This window comes from Pongo pygmaeus, chromosome 5 (genome assembly GCF_028885625.2).
Source record: "Pongo pygmaeus isolate AG05252 chromosome 5, NHGRI_mPonPyg2-v2.0_pri, whole genome shotgun sequence".
Taxonomy (NCBI): domain Eukaryota; kingdom Metazoa; phylum Chordata; class Mammalia; order Primates; family Hominidae; genus Pongo; species Pongo pygmaeus.
Genome location: NC_072378.2, coordinates 115,405,264 through 115,432,843, shown reverse-complemented (window position 1 = coordinate 115,432,843; position 27,580 = coordinate 115,405,264).

The following is a 27,580-nucleotide window of genomic DNA, read 5'->3' as shown; positions in this document are numbered from 1 at the left end:
ATGCCGTTTTCAATCACCTTACTGCACCTCACGTTCCTAGATCCCTCACATCTCTGACAGAGTTCTCCAGGGTGACTTATCTGGCAGCTCATTTGATTCTTCCTCTGTGGATGCTGAGGTTTGACTGTCTCTTTTCAGACAATTATAATCATAATGTTTTCCATCATTATATATTATGTTTTGTATTTACATATGTTTCCTCATTTTGTTGAGGATGGAATTGGTTCCTGTTTCATATTTTCCTTGAAATGTTAAAGTGATTTTTAAGTCAAGGTTGTCAAAATTATTAGAGATGCACCATTTTGGCTTACTATTTTTAGTCGCCTCTTTTTTATCTACAGACTTTAGTTCATGCTATTTCCTCTTCAGGAAAACACATCTCCTTATGGCAACCTTTACTTCTCTATCTCAGCAATAACAACACTAGGTGGTTATTGACTAAATGCTGTCTGACTACAAGTGTAGACCCCATGAGAACAAAGCTGTGCTATGTGTGCTGTTGCCTCCACTAGCACAGTGTCACTCAATAAATATACTTTGAAAGGATAAATGTGTTTTTGTGACCCGATCCTTCATGCAAACGTGGACCAATAGAAGTAGAGAGGAGCGAGGTTGATGACTCTGGGCAAGATTTCTGTCGTGTCTTGGATTCACACTCCAGAAAGACAGCATAAGAACCAATTAGCCATGCCATCTCCCCATATGGCTGTCACCATATGCCTCAGCAGAAAGTTACCAGACACAAATACACCATCATTTCTTGTCGGAATTGTGGCTATGTTTGTGCATCTGGTAATGCTCATAAATTTTATTATTGTGTATTGCTATTTTGTAAAACACCCTACTTAACCCTCTAGGAAAAGGTCCTTACACTTATTATTTATCTGGGAAATTGCTCCTACTCTTTTCATTTCTCCTCTGTTTCATGCCAACCTTCTAATGCTTTTTCTGTTTTTTTAAATTAAACTCCCCTCTGCCTCCTCAGAAACTTTTTTCTCACCATACCTATTACATTCTTGGAGTATTTCTCCTGTCTAGTATAATAATTTTTTATTTTCTTCAATAAGTCAGTATACAGAGAGGTTTCCTGAATGCTTTCTCCACTTTTACCTAGTCAAGAGGCCAGCCTCCATTTAAGTATTTGGAATGGGACATAGACGCAGAGAGATAAGCATAGTACATCCTCTAGTTTCCAGGAACATTTCCACCTGTGCCCATGTGAGTCTTGCTGACTACGCCTATCAATAAGTAATGTCTAGCTATGTAGCAACTATTAGAAAAGATGTCTTTAAACCTTTCATTCATTCCTTCCTTGTCCCATAAATTTTTCTTAATGCATTGTCCATGTATGCCTATTTAACAAGGTTTGCTTTCCTCAACAAATACACTAGCACACATGACCTTGCAGATCTACATCAGCAACTTGAAAAAATTATCTCTTACCTGTAACAGTCTGTTTGGTTGTGGCTCCTCATCAGAGTTTCTAGAAGATCATCATTTTCTTGTACAAGATAGAGTTTCCAAAACTATAACCTCTCTCACTTGAGCTTCAAATTCTTTTATTATTTTCACCCTTTGGAAGCTGAATCTGAAAAACAGGCAGATTTACAATGTCCATCTGTTGCTATTTCATTGTCCTGCACTATTAAAATAGAGACTAACTCACAAGAATGCATGGATTTCCCCTTCAGCACTTTATCCACAAGTTATCACTGAGTGAAAGAATAGACTGTGCTCACCTCAACAATTTTGCTGTTAGAGGGCTCACAGATTGGCTTTTAAATAGACCTGGAGATGGCTAAAGATTTATTCTTAATGCAGTTCTTCTCATTGCTCCACCAAACTAGAAATGAGTTGACAGAAAGAGAAACCTGGCTAGTAAAATAGATTTTGTGTGTGTGAGCGTGTGCATATAAAGAAATGACCTTCTTTGCCCCAAATGACGATCCATCTGTTATTTAGAGAATATTGAAAGTGCATTTATTTACATTCACATATTCTATAAGTAAGAATCCCACTAACCAAGGAGAATAAACTGTCTGCGTCTTGCTTAACAACTTCAGATTAAGGAAGCTGGCATTTGCTCTTCCTTTTTTAGGGCCCTTGTCTATCAAAGCCATTATCAAACTACTGTTGATGTGCCAAAAAGAAAGCAAAGAATCCCCAAGTGCCGCCTCCTCTGCTTTTAGCCAATTGTCAAGTGCTACTGGGTGATAAAAAGGAAAAAATATCTTCTTAATCCCTTCAGTGTTAAGTTTATTTTCTAAAGTATGAGATTTTATTCCTCTTCTATTTTCAGGTAGAATCACTGATATGGTTTGTCAGAAGGGGAATTGGGCTATTTTTCTCTTTAAAGTGCCAGGTAAGATTTTTAAAGCTGTGAATTTCCCAGGGTGATTATTTGCTGGGTGGCATAAAATTTCCTTCCCACCTACTCTGCTTACTGTTGCATGTGTTGACTGACTTTACTCTTATTGTATGAGTCTGTGTAATCCTGTTTTTCTAAGCACTATCATAGGGGCTAGAGTTAGAATGTGTTGTGCATGCATGAAAAATGTAGAGTAACATTTCAGACACAATTTTGGACTTGTTGGCCAATGATTATCTACATTATATTGGGAGTGGGAAAGATCTGTCTTTTGAAAAATGTTGTTTCTTCTTGACCCATCCATGGTTTAACATGAAAAGTATGCAACTAGCGTGCAAGAAGAAAGAGAAAGAGCTTGTGCAGGGAAATTCCCCCTTATAAAATCATCAGATCTTGTGAGACTTATTCACTATCATGAGAACAGCACAGGAAAGGCCTGCCCCCATGATTCAATTACCTCCCACCAGATACCTCCCACAACGCGTGAGAATTCAAGATGAGATTTGAGTGGGGACACACAGCCAAACCATATCATTCCACCCTTGGCCACTCCAAATCTCCTGTCTTCATATTTCAAAATCAATCATGCCTTCCCAACAATCCCCCAAAGTCTTAACTCATTCCAGCATTAACTCAAAAGTCTATAGTCCAAAGTCTCATCTGAGACAAGGCAAGTCCCTTCTGCCTTTAAGCCTGTAACATCAAAAGCAAGTTAGTTGCTTGCTAGATACAATAGAGGTATTGGCATTAGGTAAATACAGCTATTTCAAATGAAAAAAAAAAAAAAAAATGACCAAAACAAAGGAGTTACAGGCCCCATGCTAGTCTGAAATCCAGCAGGGGAGTCAAATCTTAAAATTCCAAAATGATCTCCTTTGATCCCATGTCTCATATCCAGGTCATGCTGATGCAAGTGGTGGGTTCCCATGGTCTTGGGCAGCTCCGCCCCTGTGACTCTGCAGGATGCAGGCTCCCTCCCAGCTGCTTTCACAGGCTGTCGTTGAGTCTCTGCAGCTTTTCCAGGCACATGTTGCAAGCTGTCAGTGGATCTACCATTCTGAGGTCTGGAAGACAGTGGCCCTCTTCTCATAGCTCTACTAGGCAGTGCCCCAGTAGGGACTCTGTGTGTGGGCTCTGACCCCACATTTCCCTTCCACACTGCCCTAGCAGAGGTTTTCTATGAGGGACCCACCCCTGCAGCAAACTTCTGCCTGGGCATCCAGGAGATTCCATACATCTTCTGAAATCTAGGTGGAGGTTCTCAAACATCAATTCTTGACATTTGTGCACTGCAGGCTCAACAACACATGGAAGGTTCCAAGGCTTGGGACTTGTCCCCTCTGAAGCCATAACCTGAACACTGCATTGACTCCTTTCAACCATGGCTGGAGCTGCTGGGATGCAGGGCACCAAGTCCCTAAGCTGCACACAGCAAGTGACCCTAGGCCTAGCCCATGGAACCAAGTTTTCCCCCTAGGTCTCCAGACCTGTGATGGGAGGGGCTGCCATGAATACCTTGGACATGCCCTGGAGACATTACCCCATTGTCTTGGGGATTAACATTTGGCTCCTCATTACTTATGCAAATTTCCGCAGCCAGCTTGAATTTCTCCTCAGAAAATGGGATTTTCTTTTCTATCACATTGTCAGGCTGCAAAATTTTGAACTTTTATCCTTCACTTCCCTTATAAAGATGAATGCCTTTAACAGCACCCAGGTCACCTTTTGAATGCTTTGCTGCTTAAAGCTTTCTTCCACCAGACACCCGAAATCATCTTTCTCAAGTTCAAAGTTCCACAAATCTCTAGGGCAGGGGGAAAATGCCACCAGTCTCTTTGCTAAGCCATAACAAGAGTCACCTTTGATCTGGTTCCCAACAAATTCCTCATCTCCATCTGAGACCAGCTCAGCCTGGATTGCATTGTTTGTATCACTATCAGCACTTTGATCAAAGCCATTCAACAAGTCTCTAAGGAATTCCACATTTTCCCACATTTTCCTGCCTTCTTCTGGGTGGTCCAAACTGTTCCAACCTCTGCCTGTTACACAGTTCCAAAGTCACTTTCACATTTTTGGGTATCTTTTCAGCAGCACCTCACTCCTGGTACCAATTAGTTCATTTTCACGTGGCTGATAAAGGCATACCCAAGATTGGGCAATTTACAAAAGAAAGAGGTTTGATGGGCTTACAGTTCCACGTGGCTGGGGAGGCCTCACGATCATGGCAGAAGGCAAGCAGGAGCAAGTCACATCTTAGATGGATGGCGGCAGGCAAAGACAGAACATTTGTGCAGGGAAACTCCCCCTTATAAAACCATTAGATCTTGTGAGACTTATTTGCTATCACGAGAACAGCACAGGAAAGATCTGCCCCCATGATTCAATTATCTCCCACCAGGTACCTCCCACAACAGATAGGAATTCAAGATGAGATTTGTGTGAGGACACAGCCAAACCGTATCAGCAGGGTTATAATTAGTTATTAAATTTTCAGTTGTCAGCTGGGTGTGGTGGCTCATGCCTATAATCCCAGCACTTTTGTAGGCTGAGACAGGTGGATCAGTTGAGGTCAGAAGTTTGAGACCATCCTGGCCAGTATGGTAAAACCCCATCTCTACTAAAAATACAAAAATTAGCCAGGCGTGGTGGCATGTGCCTGTAATTCCAGTTACTCAGGAGGCTGAGGCATGAGAATTGCTTGAACCTGGGAAGCAGAGGTTGCAATGAGTTGAGGTTGTGCCACTGCATTCCAGCCTGAGTGACAGAGTAAGACCCTGTCTCAAAAAAGAAAAAAATTTGCAGTTGTGCTCAACTGAGTGATATAGAAATGCATATTGGAATTCCAGCAAAATATTCCTGGATTGGTGAAGTCTTTCACCAGGAAGAGTACTTATGGCCATTTGGCAAATTATTTTACAACTACCCCATCAAGCTGTTTGTCTAATTTCTTCCTCAATTTCTCCTAAGATAGGAAGCTTACTACTTCTTGAGGCAACCGACAATGTTGTTGACACATTAGTCATTATTTTGTTCTCTCATTCATTAAGCCTAATCTACTTCACTTTTACATTTACTCCTGCTTCTATCATATGAAATCATAAGTAATGAGCTTCTTTCTCTTCCACAGTATTGTTTTTAGATGTTCAGAACCAGATCAACTGTTTCTCATATAAAATTTGCATAGCATGTTATAACTTACATAAATGAATTAGCATAAATGATCTTATTTAACTTACACGACTTTAGGAAGGGGGTAGTATTATTATATCTTTTTTATAGATGAGGAAATTGGGCCTTAAGGGACAAAATAACTTGCCCTAAACTCCTTAACTCTCATCTAAAATAAAAGGGTTTCAAACCTAATCTTTCTGACTCTACTTCTGGAGTTTCTTTAATCTGCAACACTGAAGAGTTTCTGAACCCTTCACTAATTTTGTCATCATTCCGTAGGTCATTCCATCATCTAACGCTCTCACCTTCTAATAATGTAGCTTTAAAAATCAAGGACTTAGGTGTGGCCTGTCCAGTGCAGAATTTAGTGAGGTGATCACTGCCCCGAAATATTTTCTTTCTTAGACTTACTTCACACTGTTGACTCATGCTGAACCTATATACACTTGCAGCTTGCTGTCTATGAGATTACTAACAATTCATGACCCTGTGTATTAAAATTGTACAATCAGTTCTGAAATTTAATTCCTAGAGCACATACTTTTAATTTATTATCCCAATATTTCTTGATTTTTTTTAAATTTGGTTCTGCATTTTGAGTTTATGGCACAACTAAAATGGATTTTTAATTTGGCATCTAACAGTCAAGAACATTTTTTAATTTCTTGCAAATTTATCCTGTCTTCTCATGTTTATTATTCACTTTCACCAAGGGCTCAATGAGAAATAACAAATTATTTATTACATTTCATCAAAAGATTTAAATACCTTATGCTAAGTAAAAAGTTGGGAAATATTAGGCACTGTACATAGCCAGTGATAGAGATACATCTGGTTAGCAGCAGTCCTCAACCGTCGTTCTCAGGCTTCTAATCACTCTGCTTATGTACAGAATGACCCTATGGAAGAAAAAAACATAACTGAGATAGCAATGAACAAGTTATAAATTAGAATTAATTAGTAGCCTGCCTCAAGTAATAGTAAAAAAATAAATGCCATCTCCTCAAAATAGTTCATTATTAGACCAACATCTTGAGAAATAATCTGAATTATTGGAAGGAGCCCTGTACTTGGTTTCAATGCTAATAAGTGATATGAGACAGTGATAATGTAGAAAGAAACATGTTTTTCATTAACTGGACTGTTTTATGCTACTACGTTTTCTTTATTTAAATTTTGTTTCCTCTGATTTCTTATTGAAATCCTTTTTGAAAAATTGTGGCTGTTTCAGCTCTGCTAAGGAATTGGGTTGGAAATTGGGCCCGAGGTATAAGCATCCTTCTCAGGGTTAGGCCTAGCATGGCTATGGAAAAGGAAGTGAGATGGTTATAGGGGAACTGAAACTCAAGGCAGTGGGAGCACTGGGGTAATGGCAGTATTTTTGTTCTGGACAGTCCCTCTTGGAGGATTTCTTTAAACCCTGAAAAGCCATGGGTTTAGATTTATGAAGGGAAGATATTCTATGTGAAACTAAATCACAGACAAACTCGCGAAATTAATATGATTCATGAATCATAGCCAGGATTTAGAATCTAGTCTGTGCTCATTTCTTAGCATTTTATGTTTCTTTAATTTGATTGCCTAAAGCTGCCTGTGGTGGGCATCTAATAATAATGAATACTGAACCTAATGTTCTTTCTGAGCAATGGCTACCATGTTACCTAAGTTCACCGCTAGGGGCCTCCCATGTGGCTGAGTCTTCTCCAAATAGGTGAATAAATCCTGAAGTGCAAAGATCCTTTCTTATATTTATTAACCTCTGTTAAAGAGCTACATAGATGGGCAGCACACATGTGAAACATAGTATCCTACGTAGAGTGTGAGTGAATCCTGAAAAATGGCTGGGATTGAGGACAAGTTTTGGGTATTCCCATTGGTTTGTTGATCAATAAAACCCCTAATGGTTTCACTTATTACCAGGATGATAAGGCTCTCTATGCCAGCAGAGGATCATTGACTTTCCACATGGAGTATACCAGAATGTTTGAAAGCAGCATGTATCTAAAATTCAGAAGATTTTGCCTAATAGGGTGTTTGGACACATGCCAATTCTTTCACTTAGCTGCTCTAAAGGAGCAGTCTGACTCTAACCCAGCTCCAGGCTCACCAGTGATAACTCCATCATGTGCCTTGCAACAACTAACATCCCAAAGGAAAACTTGACATATCAACCATGAGATGAATCATCCTGAACCTGAAATGTCATCTCTCCCCAGAAGAGCTAAATACCATGGAATTCTCTAAGGGACTATGCATCAATTCTTGGCCACTGTGCTTGAGAGAATAGGTTCTAAAAAATAGAAGATATAATATCCCTTTGAAGGATAAAATAACTTACATATTGGAAAATCACAGTCATAAGGGAGACTGTTAACTAGCACACCCAGTTTTTCTTCAAGGTTGTATCATGCAAATCTGAGTGTTGGTTTGTATTACTCAGGTGAGCTATTAATAGCTGGTAATTTTCTCTATAAGTCAGCATCTCTTTTGTTTATTGATTTGTTTTACAGAATTTGCAGTCATGATGATAACTAATGTTTTTAGGTAGTTTGTATAGTATATTACAAATTCTAAACTTAAGATATTCCAGTTGGAATCAATTATAATTGTACAAAAGAGTTGTTAAACTTCAGATTAGTGGTCCTCTAGTTCAAGTATGGATTTTAGATAGCTTTACTTCTAACTCCTTAATTTTCTCAGTAAGTCAGTCACTGCAATGGTTTGAAATGACCACTCAGAATTATGAAACCCATGAAAAGTAAAACAAGAACTCAAACCACGTTATCTTAGTTACTCATGGATAGAGTTGAAACCTCAAGAGAGGTTGCCAGGTCTCCTGGTAACATTTATAGATTAAATTGGATTAAGAGAACTGATTTTGGAGCCAGGCAGGCTTGCTTTTCAATGTTGGCCTTGCCACTTACTAGAAATGGTATACAGTAAGCTACTTAAGTTCTTTGAACCCTAGTTTCCTCACTGTTATGTATCTTATAAATATACAAATAATGCCGGGCGCAGTGGCTCATTCCTGTAATCCCAGCACTTTGGGAGGCCAAGGCAGGTGGATCACGAGGCCAGGAGTTTGAGACCGGCCTGACCGACATGGTGAAACCCTGTCTCTCCTAAAAATACAAAAAAATTAGCCGGGTGTGGTGGCGTGCACCTGTAATCCCAGCTACTCAGGAGGCTGAAGCAGGAGAATCTCTTGAACCCAGGAGGGGGCGGTTGTGGCAGTTGTAGTGAGCAGAGATAGTGCCATTGCACTCCAGCCTGGGAGACAGAGTGAGAGTTCATCTCAAAAAATAAATAAATAAATAAATATTAAAAATAAATATACAAATAATAATACTCATCTAAAATAATGTTTCAAGAAGTAAAGAAGAATGATTTTAAAGTATCAAACTTTAGATTTTTCATCTCCTCTTACTTTCTTTTCTATTTCCAGAATACACACATTAACTCGACAAACATAATCCATATCCCAAGCTAGCTATCTATGTCAAAGAGATAAGTTTAATATTTATTTATTCATTCATTAAACAATTATTTAATGTTTATAAAGATTGTAATCTGATATGGAAACTACAAAAGGTTTATTATGCAAAGATAACCAGCTCTCAAAGAAGCAGAGTCCAATTTTGGCACAGAAATTCTTCCTGAGAGTAGATAGCCTAAGTCAGGGCTAAGCACATTAGTTTTGAAATCGCACTGCCTGTGTTTCAAATACAGTTCAACCACTCACCAGCTGCATTATCTCAAATAATTACTCAGCTGCTCTGAGCCTCAGGTGTGTTGGCTGCAGTCTGTGAATAGTTTTTACCTCATAAGGTTGTGAGGCCTTAATCATTATTTCACATAATTTGCAAGTCTTAATCACTCAGTAAATACTTACTATATAACACTTTTATATTTACTTTACATAGTACTATGCAATGCAAGTATATGTACTTATTATACAAGTATACTTTCTAAATAATACTTAGTAAACAATAAATGATTACTGTTAATAGTATTGATTGTTTCCATAGAGATCAAGCTGTGCCTCTGCGTGAGTGTGTGCATGTGTGGTGTGTGCAGGTAGACAATCTCAGCCAGCTAAAGTGCTAAGGACAGACACCCTTTGCAATATAATCCAAGGTATAGAGGTATCCACAAAACATTTGAGGACAGCACATCTTAGTATGTAGCAAGCACAAGGTCAGGAAGCAGATATCAGGGGTAAGGGAGAGGTATAGAGAAGAGAATCATACTTGGGGCAGGGATTAGGGATGAAAGGATGATGGTTGACAAAAGCAAATAAGCAAAAGTAAATAAATTAAAAAACTGTCCTTTGAAAATATAGGATGTATTTGAAATTTTCATTAAATAGTTTAGGTGTAGACTTAAGCCACATGTCATTTATTTGGTGAGTTGCTTATTCAACAGATATTTAGTGAGAGCAGGACTATGAAGATAGAGTCATAGGAAAGGCAAACATGGCACTTACTTCTATGAAGCTTATAGTCTAGTGGGAATGGTGCTTCTCAGCGCCTACTCCTAAATCGTCTATTTCTCTCCCTGAATCCTTTATTCTACTCTGTATATCTGTATAGTTTGCCCAAAAAATAGAGAAAAAATCTATATATATCTAGGAGTAATTTTTATAACTAGATTGAATTTAGCAAATTTCAGTGTCCAATATCAGGCATTAACTTTATGCTATTAATGTAATTTCATATGCATTTAAATTAGAGCAATAGAAACATTTGAAATGAAATATATTTACAGATGTTTCAATTAGATGCCAAAATGCAAATTTCTTTTTCAACAATTTTGACAAAAATCCTTTTATGTTGTCTTTGAGAAAATTCTATGTAAAGATTTTATGAATGAGTTTTAATGTTTTATTAAGAAGGTAATATAAGAATTTTCATGCAGTGAATTCATTTAAGAAAAAGATATTTTGGATTAACAAAATGAGACATCAGTGTAAATTAACTTTACTGTCCATAGGACATATTACACAGTTGTAGTTTGTGGTTGTTGATAGTTATGGAAGTCATTAATGTAAACATGAGGGGAGAAAATATTCACTTTAAATAAGGCAACATAATGAGAAACATGATCAATATGTACCACAAGAAAATTTGCTTCTGGAAAGTGTTATTGGTGCTAGAGGCTTTGATTATCACAGTTACCCAATTACAAAGCAAGTAGGTTTAAAATTCAGAGAATAAAAAGTGTTTTATGAAAATATATTTTATTTCCCAGTATTCTCCTCCCTTTGCATTCCCAAAATAGTGATAAAATCTCAAGTCACTTAACAAAATATTTGACTCTAATACAGGAAAATGTAATCTTTGATTTTATATACACCTGTGGTTTACAAAGAAACCAAAGGCTTTATTTTTGTGTTTTACTTATGGAAAACTTTCTATTGCTATTTCTCTTGTAAACAAGAATGGTTTTTAAAAATAATTTTCAATTAAACTGTACTATCCTATAGTATTCATTGTTTCATCTTAAAATCATATATATGTGAATAAAAGCACTTTTATTAATAAAAATAATCTCATAGTTAAAAAGAGTCTCAAATTCTTGGTTCTTTAGGTACTACTACTGTAACTTTGGGAAAATTACTAAATCTCTCTGAGCCGTATTTTGTGTAAATTAAAATAGGTTTACACTTAACAATATCTTTATGATGCTTAAACCATTAGAAATATAATTTAAAAGCTTAGGAAAGGGACTTGCACACATAACAAGGTTAAATAAATGGCAGTCATTAGCTTTTAGTTTTATTGTCAATACACATATTTAAGAGGTCTAAAAGTCCATTTAGATTTTTTTAAAAGTGAATAAAAGAAGTCTGAGAATGCAATATTAGATCAACACTGGAGCTTCTGGTTCAATATGGTGTCAGGCTAGTGAACTCTGATGAAGCTTGTCTTTATATCCTTTTTTTTTCCTTGTCTTTCTCTTTCTCTCTCTCTTTTTTTTTTTTTTTTTTTTTTTTTGTGAGACAGCTTCTGACTCTGTACCCAGGCTGGAGTGCAGTGGCACAATCATGACTCAGTGCAGCCTCAACCTCCTGGGCTTATGTGATCCTCTAGCCTCATCCCCCAATTGAAGTGTCAATTGGCCACATTTTGGCACTACATCAAGGTTGAGCTGGTTTCTCCAACCTCTGCTGAGATCCCTACAGCTATTCAGAGCCTGAAAACAAAACAAAACCAACAGTCAATAGTGCTCAAACTGGTAGCTTTGAACAGCTCACAGGTAAGGAAGCTGTGCTGCATGGTTTGGGGATCACCAAAGTGTGGATATGATTTTATCTCAGAGAGCTCATAGACAAACATGGTATTATTGGCTATAATGTTTGAAGCCCAATCTTTAACATCTGATTATAATTGATTTGTTATCTGAATGTTCTTGGACCACATGTGATTAGATTGCTATTTGAATATAATGTGTCAAAAATAAAAATAAAAAAGGAATTGACAGTATTAACACCATTTCCGTCAGTATTTCTAATTCGGAAAATCTACCTCAAGGAAATAATTAGCAATTTGGAAGAAAATTTATATAGGATTTTCACTGTATCTTTTTTCTTAGAGTGAAGAGTGTGTATAAAAAATAACCTAAATATATATAAGGAGAAATGCATATAGTGTTACCACCATATAAGAAAATATAATTCATTCATTAAAGACAGAGTTTTAAAAAATTATTTACATCATGGAGAATTGTTTGCCATGAAACAAAGCAGATAATGAGAAAAAGAAATCAACAATACTCTGTACAATCTGAATTTGGGGGAAACATACATACATTCATAGAGGAAAAAACTAATTGGGTTATAATGTTTACTTCTGGGTTTTTATTTATTTGAAATTATTTGTTCTTAATCACAGTTGTTTTTTCAAAAGTGAATTTGAATGTATGAGAATAAATGGGGTACTTAAATTTAATAATAACTAGCATTGAATTATTTATTTCCTAAAATTAACGGAATTGACATTGCACTCCCAAATTTTTATTCTAAGGACTTTTCAAAGTTTAACTTTGATGAGAAAAATATAGAGAGTAAAATATATTTTACTATAAATTCTGAGGCATTGTTATTTCTAATTAGGTTGTTTGGTTACATTGAATAGCATATTTACTTTTGGGTTGATTATTGTTTAAATTATTGCCATGAAACTTGACCTAAGGATAAGTATATTATACCTCTTTTGAGATTCTAATGAGAATTGGCCAAATCAACTAGAAACAGATAAACATCAGCATTTTTCTTTTTGTTTCTGAGTTGACTGAAAAGGGCCAAAAATACTAGGCACTTCTTGGAGTCTACAAATGGAGAATAATTTTTTCTCCCCTGAAAGTGATGGTCTGAAAGATAAAACATTTGAATGCAGGTGGAAGCTAGAACAGATTTTAAAATGTATTGTTTTAAGGATCAAGAATTTAAATGGAGAGCTGGAGAAATCCAGGGAACACAAACCTGATTGGGAGCTTCCATCTTACATTTTGAGCTATTCCCTTAGCACTTCAAGAAATCTGGAGTCAGCCAGGCTGACAGAAACCTGCTGTCAAATGTGTGTTGCCCACCACCACAGATGACAGACATTTTACCTGAAAAAGCAATTAGACTTATGTTCTTCAAATTTTCCAGGTCAGTTGTTCAAATGTCAGTAGGTTAACATGGACTATAAGAAACTTGGCCATTGACTCCAGAGAATTAGTGAGCTGAGTGTAGGGTTTGTGGGTGAGTGGGGACCATGCAATTTTAGTTTCTTTTATAAGATTAGCAACCAAGCATGCAATTTTAGTTTCTTTTATAAGATTAGCAACCAAGTTAATTTATTTGTCTTAGTTTTAAAAGTTAAATATCAATAATTATTGCTAGAACATCTTTCTTCTATTTTCATTATGATTTCATCTATATAATGGCCAATGTTTATATTTTACCGGAAAACAGCTTCTCAGATTTTCTCAACTAGAATTTATTTTCTCCAAATTTCTCTTAGTCGTGGTTGCATAAAGTATTTTATCCTAACAGGATACTTCTATTAGGCTGGAGAAACAGGCACTGACCCCAGAAATATGAGGCTTTGCAAGAGGGGAGAAAAGGAGAAGACTGAAAGAGAAGTTATGAATCAGCTATGGTGGCCAGACACTCTAGTTCACAGTGGAAAATTTAGGTGTGGTTCATCCTGTGTTGGTATTCACAAAGATGTTATATGGTAGAAGAATTAAAAATGGCACTCCAGTCTTCAAATTAAATGGAGGGCAGTGGTGAGAACCAAGCCACCCATCCGCTGGAAATAAGGCCTGTGTTTGGAGATAAAGAAGTAAGACAAAGGGATAGAAAGAGCTGGCCATGGTTCTGATCACATCAGTGTTGGTGCTCCAACAGCAACAGAGAATTGGAATGATAGACAAAATAAAGCAGAATGGTTAGAGTTAATCTTTCATAAATACCCTAAAGACTGCATGGTCAAACTCTAGAATAGCTGAAGTAAGAGGTCCAGCCATGCTGGGTACTTGGATTTAATCCAGCAAAAATAATTATGGATGATAAGATTTGGGGGGCTGAAGATACTAAAGAACTAAGTAATCATTTTCAGTTGGGCATGATGGACCTGAGCCCGTGTGGACAGCCTCAAGAATTCTTGGAGGAAAGGCGTTGTCAAATATTAGCAGTAAGAGAGAATAGGAAAGGAAAGAATAGAATATTTACCAAATGTACCACAGGCACTCATGCTGCATTCATTCATTTCATATTAGTAAGAAGTAGATAGGTATTATTATGATTTTCCTATGATAATTATAGAATGAGCTTCATAGTGTTAGATAATGTCAAAGATATTATGTGAGGCTCAGTGTATCATGGTTTTGAAATCTATATTTCTAGCCCCATACTATGATGCACCTATATAACCCATGTTACATTGAGAGGGGTCAAAGGTGAACATTCCCAGCGTACTTTCACATACATGTCATTTGACTGACTAAAGGGAATTCATGTGAAGTAAATTGAACAGTCTTTAGTGTTTTATGCAGTTAAAATGCATAGATTATTGAGCCATTTTGTGTGGACAGACATCTAGATGCAGAGTATACTCTTCAGTATTACATGCCCTTCAGAGAATTCAGAGAGATGATTTTTCTAGTCTTCAAGGTGTGGGGGCAAGCTGGATGAATGCACAGATTGCCCTATAAATCTGTCCCCTCAAAAGTGCAAAATACAGTCACAGAATTAGGATTTAACAAGTTGCTATGGCAAAAAAATTGAATCTTAAAGATCCTTAAAAAGGAGTTTAAGAATCTAAGTTACAATAGAACTATGCATGACTCTGAAGGCATTAAGCCGCAGAAGAGTGTGCTGGTAACAAGTGTGAAATGGGACAAGCAGAATCACACAAGGAGATTAAAATGCCAGTTACAGGGACAAATGACTTGACAGGGGATTTGGTTAAGATAAAAAGGGCAGAGGGATTTGTGCACCTCAGGTTGTTGGTGAAAGTTATGAAAGACATTTTCACTACTTCGTCTGCTTGAATGTAGCTTAGACTGTTACGGGCAATTTGGATACTAATAATAATCACCGTTTGAGCTTTTAGCTTGGGTGTTAGTGAATGATTGCCCTATCCCTAAATACCAAGGAAGCTTTCCAGTTCCATTCCCTTGTTGATCTGAGAAGAGACTGGCAATTGGATAAGCTTTCCATAGTTGCCATTTTGCATGCTTAATACTTACACAAAGATTTGCCAAAAAATATTACCAGAAAAATTCAAATTAAATTGAGACTACTGAGTGGCAGAATAATAAAAGTTAAAGAATCGCTCCTTCATGCAATTGATATTTATGGAGTACTTACTATATGCTAAACACTAGAGTAATTGCTAGGCAACAATCACTTATGCCCTTATTGATCTTACAATCTAGTTTTATCAAATAAGCCCATACATAAATGTAAGACTGCATCTATGGCAAGGACAATGAAGATGAGGTCGACAGTGCTTATAAGAACATTTAAAATTAAAACGTCATGTGGTCAAGGAAGGCTTTCCTAAGGAAATGACTTTTTTATTGGATTCTCTGAAGGATGAGTAGGTGTTAACCAGGAAAGAAAAAGGGTGAGAAAAGTTTTTCTATCAGAGAGCATTTTTTGAGGCGGCTGGGACCAAAATGAACTTGTGAAATTTGTAGGAATGAATCAAAGAGAAGAAAGAGTAGAGGCCTTTTTTTTTTTTTTTTTTTTTTGAGATGGAATCTCGCTCTGTTGCCCAGGCTGGAGTGCGGAGTGCAGTGGGGTTATCTTGGCTCACTGCAACCTCTGCCTCCCAGGTTCAAGCAATTCTTCTGCCTCAGACTCTCAAGTAGCTGGGACTACAAGCATGCGCCACCACACCCAGCTAATTGTTGTATTTTTAGTAGAAACTAGGTTTCACCATATTGGCCAGGCTGGTCTCGAACTCCTGACTTCATGATCCATCCGCCTCAGCCTCACTGCACCCGGCCAGGTAGAGGCTTTATAGGAAGACACTGGAGAATAGGTAGGAAGAGAAAATGTGGGATCTAGTGGGCCTTATTTTGAGCTACACTAACACAGCAGCCACTGGCCTATGTGGTTATTTACATTTGAATTTAATTTAAACAGATTTCAGAATTTAACTCCTTGGTTAAACTAGCCATCTTTCAAGTGCTCATGATCCACATTTGGCTAGTGGCTACCATATTGGAAAGTTTCCAGAACATTTCCATTATTGCAGAACAATCTAGTGAAATGTGTTTCATGTATGTGCTGCCAAAGCAAGCACACATGAAATGTGTTTGGGATTTGATTTTATCCTAAGAGCAGTGAGAAGTCATGGTTTCTTCAATGTTGAGGTGAATAATGGTATGATTGATATGCATTTTAAGAAGAACTCCATGGCTGTAGAATGGAGACTAGTTTGTTAGGAGAAAGGCAAACTTTATGTAAGTATGCCACTTAAGAGGCCATTGTAGCCTCCAACAAAGAAATTATTAGTAGTTGGAAATGACAGCAGTGGACAGAGTTGTGTGATTTTAGCAGATAAAACAGTCAATACTTAGTGAGGCACGAAATTTGCAAACTGAAGAAGTTTTTGGCTTTCAAAGTTTCTGGGTAGTGGTGTCATTAACAGGAAAAGCACTGGAATGGGACCATATCTATACAGAGTAATTCTTTGTTTGCAGTACCTGAGCAACTGAAGATGTCAAGAAGCAGCTGGATATTACCCACTGCCTTTAGATGAATCTCTAAGAGGGCAAAAAAAAAAAAAAAGAATTTCAACTCCTGCCTTTAAAGAAACAATGCAACACCATCAACAACAAACAAAAGAAAGAAAACATCTCTCTGCTTCTTTCTTCCCACTCTTTTCTCCTTTGACCTTTCTCTCTTCCCTCAGGAAATAAGTGGCCTTATTTCCTGGCCACACATAATGTATTATTTTTAGCAGATTCTTCAGCTTAGAGCAAGGTTGTGTAATGTGAAATATAATTCAATTTTAGTTACACTCTTTATAAGAAGAGCTGAACAATTAACTGACTGGAAGCACAGCCAACTCATATTTGAGTGCTAAATGAGTGTATTATTCCATTCTCACACTGCTATAAAGAACTGCCTGAGACTGAGCAACTTATTAAAAATAAAAAGGGAGGGAGTTTAATTGGTTCACAGTTCTACATGGCTGGGGAGGCCTCAGGAAACTTACAATCATGGCGGAAGGGGAAGCAAACATGTCCTTCTTTATGTCCTTCATAGCAGCAGGAGAGAGAAGTGCTGAGTGAAGCAGGGGTAAAGCCCCCTGCAAAATCATCAGATTTCATGAGAAGTCACTCACTATCATGAGAAAAGAATAGTGGGACTGCCCCCATGATCTAACCACTTCCTATGAGGTCCCTTCCCCAATACGTGGGGGATTATAATCCAGATTACAAAATTCAATATGGGATTTTGGGTGGGGACACAGAAAAACCATATCAGTGAGACACCAGCAATGACATGCCCATCATTTTCTGAATAAAAATACCAAATTCTAGGAAGTTTCCATGATTTGCTGAGACAGTTCTTCTGCTTTTGCATATTGTTTTTTTCTGTTTACATCATGTTGCTCCCTTGGAGTGAGAGAAATAAGTCTTTTTCTGGTCTAAAACTTTTGCAGTAAGCTGTTACGTGAGAAATACCTTTGGAACTGCCTAGCCCAAAGGCAGGCAGTGTAGAACTCTGCTCAATAATGAAAGAAAGAAAGAAGCTTGCTAGGTTTCTTGGCAAAACTTTAAAGGCATAATTCTTCAACATTGCTTGATACTATAGCAGTATATTTGATGGTATCTGTGAGTTGTTCAGAGAATTTCAAAGTAGTAGTTTTAAATTTCCTTAGCCACAAAGAGCTTGTCAAAGACTGTTGAACGATTATGAAAATGTGAAAACAAACATGCTTGGTGAATACAAAGAAAGCTTACCATTTTGGAACAGGTTTCAAAACACAAAACCCAGCATTTCTTATTGAGATAATAAAATTTCTGATATTTTATTCCACTTGCTTTTTCTCTTGCTTTATTTCCATCTGCTTAGATATATTCTAAATTTGCATTGGATCTCAGTATTTTGTTAGTGTATGTTTACTTACCTGAATAATTACTTTGTCACGAATATAATCGAGGAATGTTAATCATGTATAAAACAATTTTGGAAACCTATTTTAAAGGTGGATAAATCTACACTCAATTTAAACCAAACATTTTTCACTTTAAAATATTTTGATGCTTTTATTCCACATCTTTATAGGAAACAGAATCCACATTGGGTATTAACAAACAATTCTGGACTAATCCTTTCATTTCATTTACGTAAGTACCAAAAGTATTTGTTCTAACTAATCTGCTTAATAATCTGGTAACATACAAAAACATTTCCACTCCTTTTTAAACATAAGAAGATAAAATGTAGGCAAATGAATTTGTAATATCTGATAAGAAATTCATTAATAAATACTGGGAGAAGAACAAATGGTTCCTGCTGAATATTAACCAATTAAGCATAACACTAGAAAATCATATCATTGCAGCAGTATTATAAATACATATATGTCATTTGTGACTAAATATTTTTCTTCAGCCGTAATTTAATTTAGCATTCTAGGATTCTAAAAATAAATGATCAGTCTTTATGTATATTTGCTTGACAGTGAACTCAGTCCCCTTATTGCTGACAAACTAGGGTTTATTCCAAAATATCTTACTTATAATAAATATCAAGGCTAGATTCATCTTTCTTAGTTTGAACCACTACGTTAAAAGACAAGTTGAAATTTTAAGAAATTAATCTTAAGAAAGGCTGAGATAATTTTGATCTTATCAAGACATAGAAATCCAGAAATAAGGACTTTTTTTCCCTGCCTCCCTCTCTTCCTCCCTCCCTGCCTCTCTCTTTCTTATTGACCAAAAAAGTATGTATTTATGGTGTGCAACATGATGTACACAGTGTGAAAATGGCTAAATCAAGCTAATTAATATATGAATTGCCTCCTATATTTATTTGAAATGAGAACACTTAAAATCTAATCTTTTAGCAATTTTCAAGTATAAATTGTTATTAACAATAGTCACCATATTGTATGATAGATCTCTTGAACTTTTTCCTCCTAATTGAAATTTTGTATGCTTTGACTAACATCTGCCCCGTCCTCCCTACCTTGCTACTTCTCCAGTTCTTGGAAATCATCATTCTATTCTCCACTTCTCTGTTCTACTTTTTTAGATACCACATATGAGTGAGATTATGCAGTATTTGTCTTTCTGTGCCTGGCTTATTTCATGTTAACATAATGTACTCCAGGTTCATCCATGTTATTGTATATGGCTGGAATTTTTTTCTTTGTTTGTAATTTAAGCCCAATATAAATTTTTAGCATGCTAATCAGACAGATAAACCAAACAGAAACAAAAAACAACAAAAATTCAAAAATAAAAACCAAAAAAAAAAAAACCCAGTTTAGTTCTTAGAGAGTAATAAATACTATGTCTTGTTACTTTAATTATATATATTTTCAATTTTGATTTAATGAGAAAAATGTAGTCATAGAAATTGCTATTATATCAGTTATTTATACAGACTTGACCTTATCTAAAGAAACGTGCTTTAAAAAGTTGAAATGTACTCAACTAAGTAATATACATTAGTCATTAACATTAATTTAATTTTCAGATAAATAATAAATCGCTTCTGATTTTATAGATAGGAGTTAATCCAGTAGAGTGGTTATCATCAGCTCCAAGCCTTTTGGGGTTTTTAATTGTTCTACTCAAATGAAAAGCTTTTTGCCAGCTTTTGTTACCACCCAATTAATTCTCAAAACCAATTAAGATAAAATCATACATAATAATCTCCTACTTACTACTAAGTGTATAAAATTTGACTTTATCACTTAGTTCTTTTGACCCAACATTGACAATGCCTGATTAGTGGCGCCCCAGTACTCTGTGCTTCTTTCCTTATTAGCATTAATGGACATTTGTAAAAAGACACCCACTTCAATTTTGTAATTCAAATATACATTGAACATTTCCTACAATTTGAATAGCTCTGTAATTATTTGTGTTTGAATACTGGACTGGACTCCACACTACGTTTTCTTGTTGTTCTTCTTTTTAACATCACTCCTGCTTGAGAACATTATACTAAAATAATGTGATGTGATTAACCTGGCTATTGGCTGGTTATCAGTTACACATTCATAAATATTCTGAAAATAAAAATAAAAATATTATAAGTAACCTTTATATTTGAGTTTGTAAAATAAATTATTTACATTTTCTCATTTTTATTTATGTAATTGATGATTTCTCAAATTCTCAACATTACACACATTTTTCAATCTTTTCAAGAAATGTTTTATATAATATTACAGAAAATATTCTAAATTATTTGATCATTGTGTTCGTTCTATAAACATAATGTAATATTATGTAAACTTATTTTCATTACAATATTATAGTGAAATTTAGTGTTCAGATATTTTTGCCGTCTGAATTTAAAAATACTTTAGTTTATTTTAGAAATTTAACAGCATTCAAATTCATTTTTATGCTTTATTTATATAAGTGAATTCGGTTAGGGTATTTTAAAGAAAATTTTTTGAAATCCAAAACAAATTAATGAGTTGGTGTTCATGAAAAATTCTGGGATAAGTCATACACGAAATTATGTATTATAGAACTCATTGCAGTTACAATTTATCTATTGTAATTTCTTCATTAATGTCTGGCTTGCTCACTAGACTTACAGCAAGGTACATGTTTGTTTTACTCAGCAAAGTATCTTTACATCCTGGTACCATGATTATATAAGATTAAACAAGATTCTCGTAATGAATATTTGCCGATTGAATGAATGGATGAACTAATGGCCAGTTAGAGGTAATAGGGTCAAAAAAAGATTTCAATGTTTACCCGATAGTTCCTGAAAACAGTTTACTTTTAGACTCATCAGTACATGTAATCACAAAATCAAATATATATTGAAAGAATATAATTAAAATTGAAAGTATTTTTGATAAATGACTGGAAAATGAAGAAAAAATCATATTGAAATGTCAAGAACTGTATACCCTACCTTTATTCGAATTAGGCTTTAGAAACCCATGCTAATCAGAGAGGATCTTGGATTTCATCGTAAAGAAAAATAATACAAGGCTCTGTGAGATTTTATTATATCTAAATTCAATAAATGGTGTTAAGAAATTGCTCTAAAAAGTTTTGGAAAGGTTACCACATGGAGACCAAAGAATTGATGAAAGAAAATCTGTTTTCTTGACCTTCTTACATCTATTGCACATGGAGTACTCAGCAAATCTTGTTATAGCCTTGCTACTAAGCCTGTTGTGAGGAAAACATTTTTTTTTCCACAAATTCATTTACTAACGGCCTGTCCTAGTAGGATAACACAATAAAAAATATTTCTTGGGAATTCAACTTAGACTAAATTGATAGGGCTGTGGACCAGCATCCTGCCCCTCCTCCCAATGGTTCTGTGACGTTGGGAAAATGAAAAGGAGCTAATAACTAGAAAATGTCTATTTCCTTCAGCTCTAATGTTCTGTATTTATGTCTGGTTTAGACACACAAGGTTTTCTTTTTCACAAAAGGGTAGAAATACAAACTCTCCTTGGACTGCAAACTAATTAGTGTCATGTTTTGGGGAGACTGTAGGACTCAATCATTTTCTCAAAGGGTTCAAATTCATTATTTCCTTTTTATAAAAATATTTATTGTTTTCTGGGCGAAATATTAGGGGCTGAGGCTAATACAACTCAAACACTTACTAGTTTTTACTTTCACATCCATAAAAAGGTGAAGATAATGGTACTAACCTCAAATTTGTGGCGAGGACCAATGTGTAAAACAGTCAGAGCAGTATCTGTCATGTAGCCAGAGTGCAACACACTTAACTATTATTATTACTATCAAGGAATTTTTAAAAATCAGTGCCCTCCAAAGTCTCACAATATATTTCGGTACATTTTAGAAACACAAAGAAAATGATAATTTCAAAACAACAGGTAACACATAAAATGAAGAAAAGTCACAAGGTACATACAATTCATTGCCAAAGGAATTGATCTTTTAAAAGTTATTATAAGACAACAGAGGATAGAAACTACACAAGGCAGGCCAGTCATAGAAGATTTACATGAAGAAGATAAAGTTTGATTGAGGCTTGAAAAATTAGTAAAAATTGTAGATCTCTTCTTCAGTTAAAAATTCCTGGAAAACATTTTATTGCTTATAATTATATTTTAGCTTATATTTAGCCTTGTCCTAAAAATATTGGGATAATTACATGGGTAGAAAGGAGCATATATCAAAAGAGTGGTGAAAATACACCCTAGACAAATATTCTTAATAAGCTTTTACAAAACAAGTCAAATGTAATTTTTTCCAGAGAGTGTCTAAAATTGGGAGGCATTTCCTGTGGCGCCCCAACACATACTAGATTCCTGGTTTGGGGCCGCCACCCAGTCATCCCAGAAGTTCTCTTAGGGACACACACAGAGACAAAGGAAAACAAGGTGACATTTCATTATTAGTGAAATCTGTTAAATTGCACTTCCTTTTGCTCAGAAGCCCCATCCTAAATCTTGGAAGTCACAATCCACTAAAGCTAGAAGACAGACGCCCTGGTCAGAGCCAGACAGAAAACATCTACTCTGCCATCTGTGGATTAACCAGCACAGGCTGCTTGCTGTGGGCTTTCTTAGACCTCAACAGTCCAGCTCCAGCTGCTCCTATGTGGGGAGTCATGAGGAGAAAGAAATGTTATGTTCTATTCTAGGTTTTTAATATCGGGATTTTATGGAAGAAAAAAGAATTCTCTCTCTCCCTGAAAAAGTCTCCCTAGACACCAGGGCCAACAAGGCTCTAGGGTCTGATCAGTGCCTGTCGGGATTTCTCCCAAGGAGCTGTGAGTAGGTGCAGTGGAGGGGCTTTCTCCAAGGAGTATCTTTCCCTAGCAAGAAGATAGACAGTGAAGCAAGAATGAAAGTGTCATCCTCTTATGTGGCCAAGACACTAATAATAATTTTATTTACCTATTGGAAATCTGGAAATAGGTTTGGCCAAACTCATCTCCAAGAATATACCAGTTAGTAAGTTCAAATGACAACACAGGGCATAATTATGGCATATTGTACTTGAGAATAACTGAAAAAGAGGCTCCTATGTAGTCGAAAGGGCTAAATATAAATGGATTCAGATTATAAATACCCTGCAAATATTTAGTAGCAGTTGATATTAGAGGTCATTTCAAAAACATATGGTGTTTTCAGATCATATTTTTGAGAAGCTGAAATCCTAAATACAAGCTCTAACTTTTCAGCATAAAATGAAGGAAATAGTAGAAAAAAAAGTTTATGAATTCTTTACAAAAAGGCATTATTCTTCTGGTCCTATTGCCTTTTTCTCCCCTATGGACACTATGTTTTCATGAAATTATCAGATTTACTGCCAAGCTTATGGAAACTCTGAACATAACAAAAAAAAACTGCCAAAATTTTGAAGGGAAAAAAATTCCTCATGTACCTAGGAGAAATTAATCGCACTGTCTAAACTGTTGATAACAGTGAGGAGAAAAAGATGCTACGTTCATCATTTATTCGAAGCTGCCAAAATGGCATTGGAGAAATTGGTAAAAAACAACTGCATTTGCAATTTAAATAGCACAAAATATTTCATTTTATCTGTTCTTCTTTTATTTCTCAGGAAGATTCATTCCTCTTTTCAGCTTGGCTGGGCTGATTGCTTGCCTTCATAATGTACTGTTTGGAATGATTTAAATGCACTTTCTTAAAACTGAAAAAAAAAGATAGATGGCATTTTAAAAAAATTCCCACATACATTGGTATGTTTTGACATACAAGTCTTTACTTAATTTATTGTAAAATTTTATTTCGAATTAGCGTTAGAATTTGGACATGTAAAGAAAGAAGTAAAGGGGAGGATTTGACTTACAATATGAAATAGGATGTCTTTCCTAAAGAAGCCTTCATGGCTTTCATTTTAATTAACCTGCCTTCATTTTTATTATTGTATTATTCAGTTTCACTTTATGATGTCACTGAGACAGTAAACTTTTCACACATCTGCAGGGACTGATAACAATGAGTTTAATTTAAATTAAAACTATCAGTGCAATTTAAAGATACAGGGGCTATTAAGAATATTTGCCATGATAGCATGTATCAATGCATACTTTTCTTTCAGGAAGCCTATAGAAATACTTGTGGTCATACTGAGAATTTTAACCCTATTTTGTTCTACACCAAACTGTTCATTTATATAAGGATCTTGAGATATCTAAGAAACTAAGAAATTATTCTTGATTCTCAACTAATTTTTTCCAGCCTCTGTGTGACTAGACTAATCCCAAGTTGTTTAAAATATACTGATTATTTGGAATTGTTAAAGTTTAATCTTGCTTTCCATTGAGAAGCAGGAATTTTAATTATGTCATAAATAGCATTATTTAAATGGTTTTAGGCAGTAAATATATAATCAAGAAGGTACTTAGTGAAACAACAAAAGTATATTTTCCAGCAAAATTTGGAGAGGAGAAACAAAAAACAACAATGAGGCTAAAAAATAGCTCATGAAAAAAAATTATATGATTATGGTTTTATTATTTTCAACATTGTATCATATATATCTTCACTTATAGGCCACCTATAAGTTCTCTAAGATTCCACCTCTGACTATATAATCATATATCACATTAGTATTAGCTTTTTCTGAATACTTTCACCCTTATGATTTCAAGCATATCATTGATTTAAATACTTTTTTGGATTTTCTTCAAATCACCTCTATTCCCATGTAGGCAAAGAATGTGCTTTTCATTGTTATAGTCTCCACTGGAGTTAACAAATTGAAAAAAAAGTGAATTTTAGATTATATAATTTATAGCTTATAATTCATAGATGTATTGTTAAATATACTTTAAAGGAAAAAATTACCAAAAACAGCAATATGTGGAAAGAGTCAAGTAAGCCAGAAAACACACCCAATAAATGAATTAATAATAAAGTTTATTTAACTACAACATATACACAAATAAAAACATTAGCAATGAAAACACACAAAATTATAAATTATGTTGTGCAGTGCATAAAATTAAGAATTTTTAATATTCACTTATTCATTTATTAAATATTTACTGAGTAGCCATTATGTGCTAGGTATTATTTTTGGTTTAGAAGAGTATTTTTGTTTGTTTGTTTGTTCGGGGACATGCATGGTGCAAAATGCTAGAGAGAAAAATAAAGCAATGTAAGGAAAGAAGTATAGTGTTGCAAATTTAAAGTAAGATTTTGGGAAAGGACCAAAAGGTGAGTAAAAATTTGAATAAGGTGAAAGAAAGCCAAAGGAGTATCTGGGATATCAAACAAAAGTGTTCATTATGCAGTATGAATATGATGCAACAGATATGAGAGTTGGAAGAGTACCCTGTTAACAGAGATATTTCAGAGGATGCTACAACTAATAAGTGACAAGATAAATGAAGAGGAAAGGACGTAACTTTCCAGATGGGAAGAACAAACCTAGAGTAATCTAGAGGGAGATGTAAGCTTCATTGGGTGGAGTGATGCTTAGTCTCCACAGAGATTAATTCAGTGATCAGGGAATTGGTAAAGTTATACAAGGAAAACTGATTGACAAGAAGCCTAGATACAGACCCAGAACTCACTCATACGATGAGTAAAGGAGGAAGAGTGGAGCATCAGGCTCACTTGGTGAGAGGGCAGGAACAGCTAAGTGACAAGAACTCAAGGAGAGTGGAACAGGTGGGAATCATGTGGCTTTTATAATAGAGTTTACTTGTCCATCTTCAGTGCTGAATATTTTTTGGATCCCTACTCCCTCAAATGCTATGCTATTTTTTTGAAATACAAAAATTTAAAAGTGTATCGCTCAGTAAATGTTTATATATGTACACCTCTATGCCATCACTAATAATAACAAGCTATAGAATATTTCCAGCATCCCCAAAGGCTCTATCATGCTTCTCCTAATTTACACTCATCCACATTATATCCCAAACTAAGCTACTTTACCTGTTCTGGAAGTTCATATTAATGCAATCATGCAAAATATACTCTTCAGTGTCTGTTTTGTGCAGCATAATGTATGTAGGATTTGTCCTATTGTCCTGTATTTTTATTTTATTTTGTCCTTTTAGTGCTATACATTGTTCCATTGCATAAATATAACATAGTTTATCCCATTTATCATTGAAAGGCATTTGGATTGTTTCCAGGTTTGGTTTATTATAGATATGCTATGATGAACATCCTCATACAAGTCTTGACAAACGTAAACTGTCATTTCTGTTGAACACATGCCAAGGAATAGAAATGCTGGGTCAAAAGTTTGACATATATTTGGTTGTAGTAGATATTGCTACTTTTCCAAGATGGTTGTATAAATGTAACCTCCCACCAAAACCTCCCTCCAGCCATTACAGTTTCTCTATAATCTACATCTATTTAAGTTTAGCTATTCTGTTAAGTCTGTAGTGGTATCTCATTGTGGTTTTAGTTTGCATTCCTCTGATGACAAATAATGCTGTGCACCTTTCCATATGTTTAACGCTTATTTGGATATCTTCTTTTGTGAAGTGCTTAGGTCTTTGGCTATTCCTTTACTGGGTTGTGTGGGTTTTTCTTTTTAACTTACAAGGATTACTTTTATATTCTGAGTATGGCTACTTTGACAGAATGAGTTGAAATTCTTAATTTAAATGATGTTTAATTTTCAATCTTTTCTTCTATGGGTAATATTTTTTGCTTCCTGTTTAAGAAATCTTTATCTATCTCAAGGCCACAAAGACATTCTCTCATGTTTCCTTCTAGAAGTTTTGTGGTTTCAGCTCTTATATTTTGTTGTTATAATCCATCTTGAATTTCACGTTTGTGTGTCGGGTGAGATAAGATTCAAGATACACTTTTCAATGTGGATATCAAATTGATCTCAAATCAAACACTTTTGTAAAAACCAAATTGGTGTGATGGCGTTGTCATAAACCAGGTGACTCTATTTGTCGAAGTTTATTTCTGGTATCTCTATTTTGTTTCTCTTAATCTAATTCTTCTTGCCAATACTGTAGTTTTATATCAAGGCTTTTTAGCCAATATTTTAAATCCTCCAGCTATGTTTTTTTCTATTGCCTCAGCTATTCTAGTTCCTTGGAGCTTTCACATAAATTTTAGAATCAGGTCTTCAGTTTCTAAAAAAATAAAAACACAAAAACAACAAACAAAACTATCAAGATTTTCATAGACAACATATTGAATCATTAGAACATTTTGGATAGGATTAATGACTTAATGGTATTTAGTGTTCCAATCCTTTAGCATGCCATATCTCTCCATTTTATTTAATTTATCTCTTAAATATTTTGCAGTTTTCAGTGCAGAGTTCTGGTACATTTTTCATTAGATTTACTCTCAAGAATGCAGTGATTTTTGGGAATTTGTA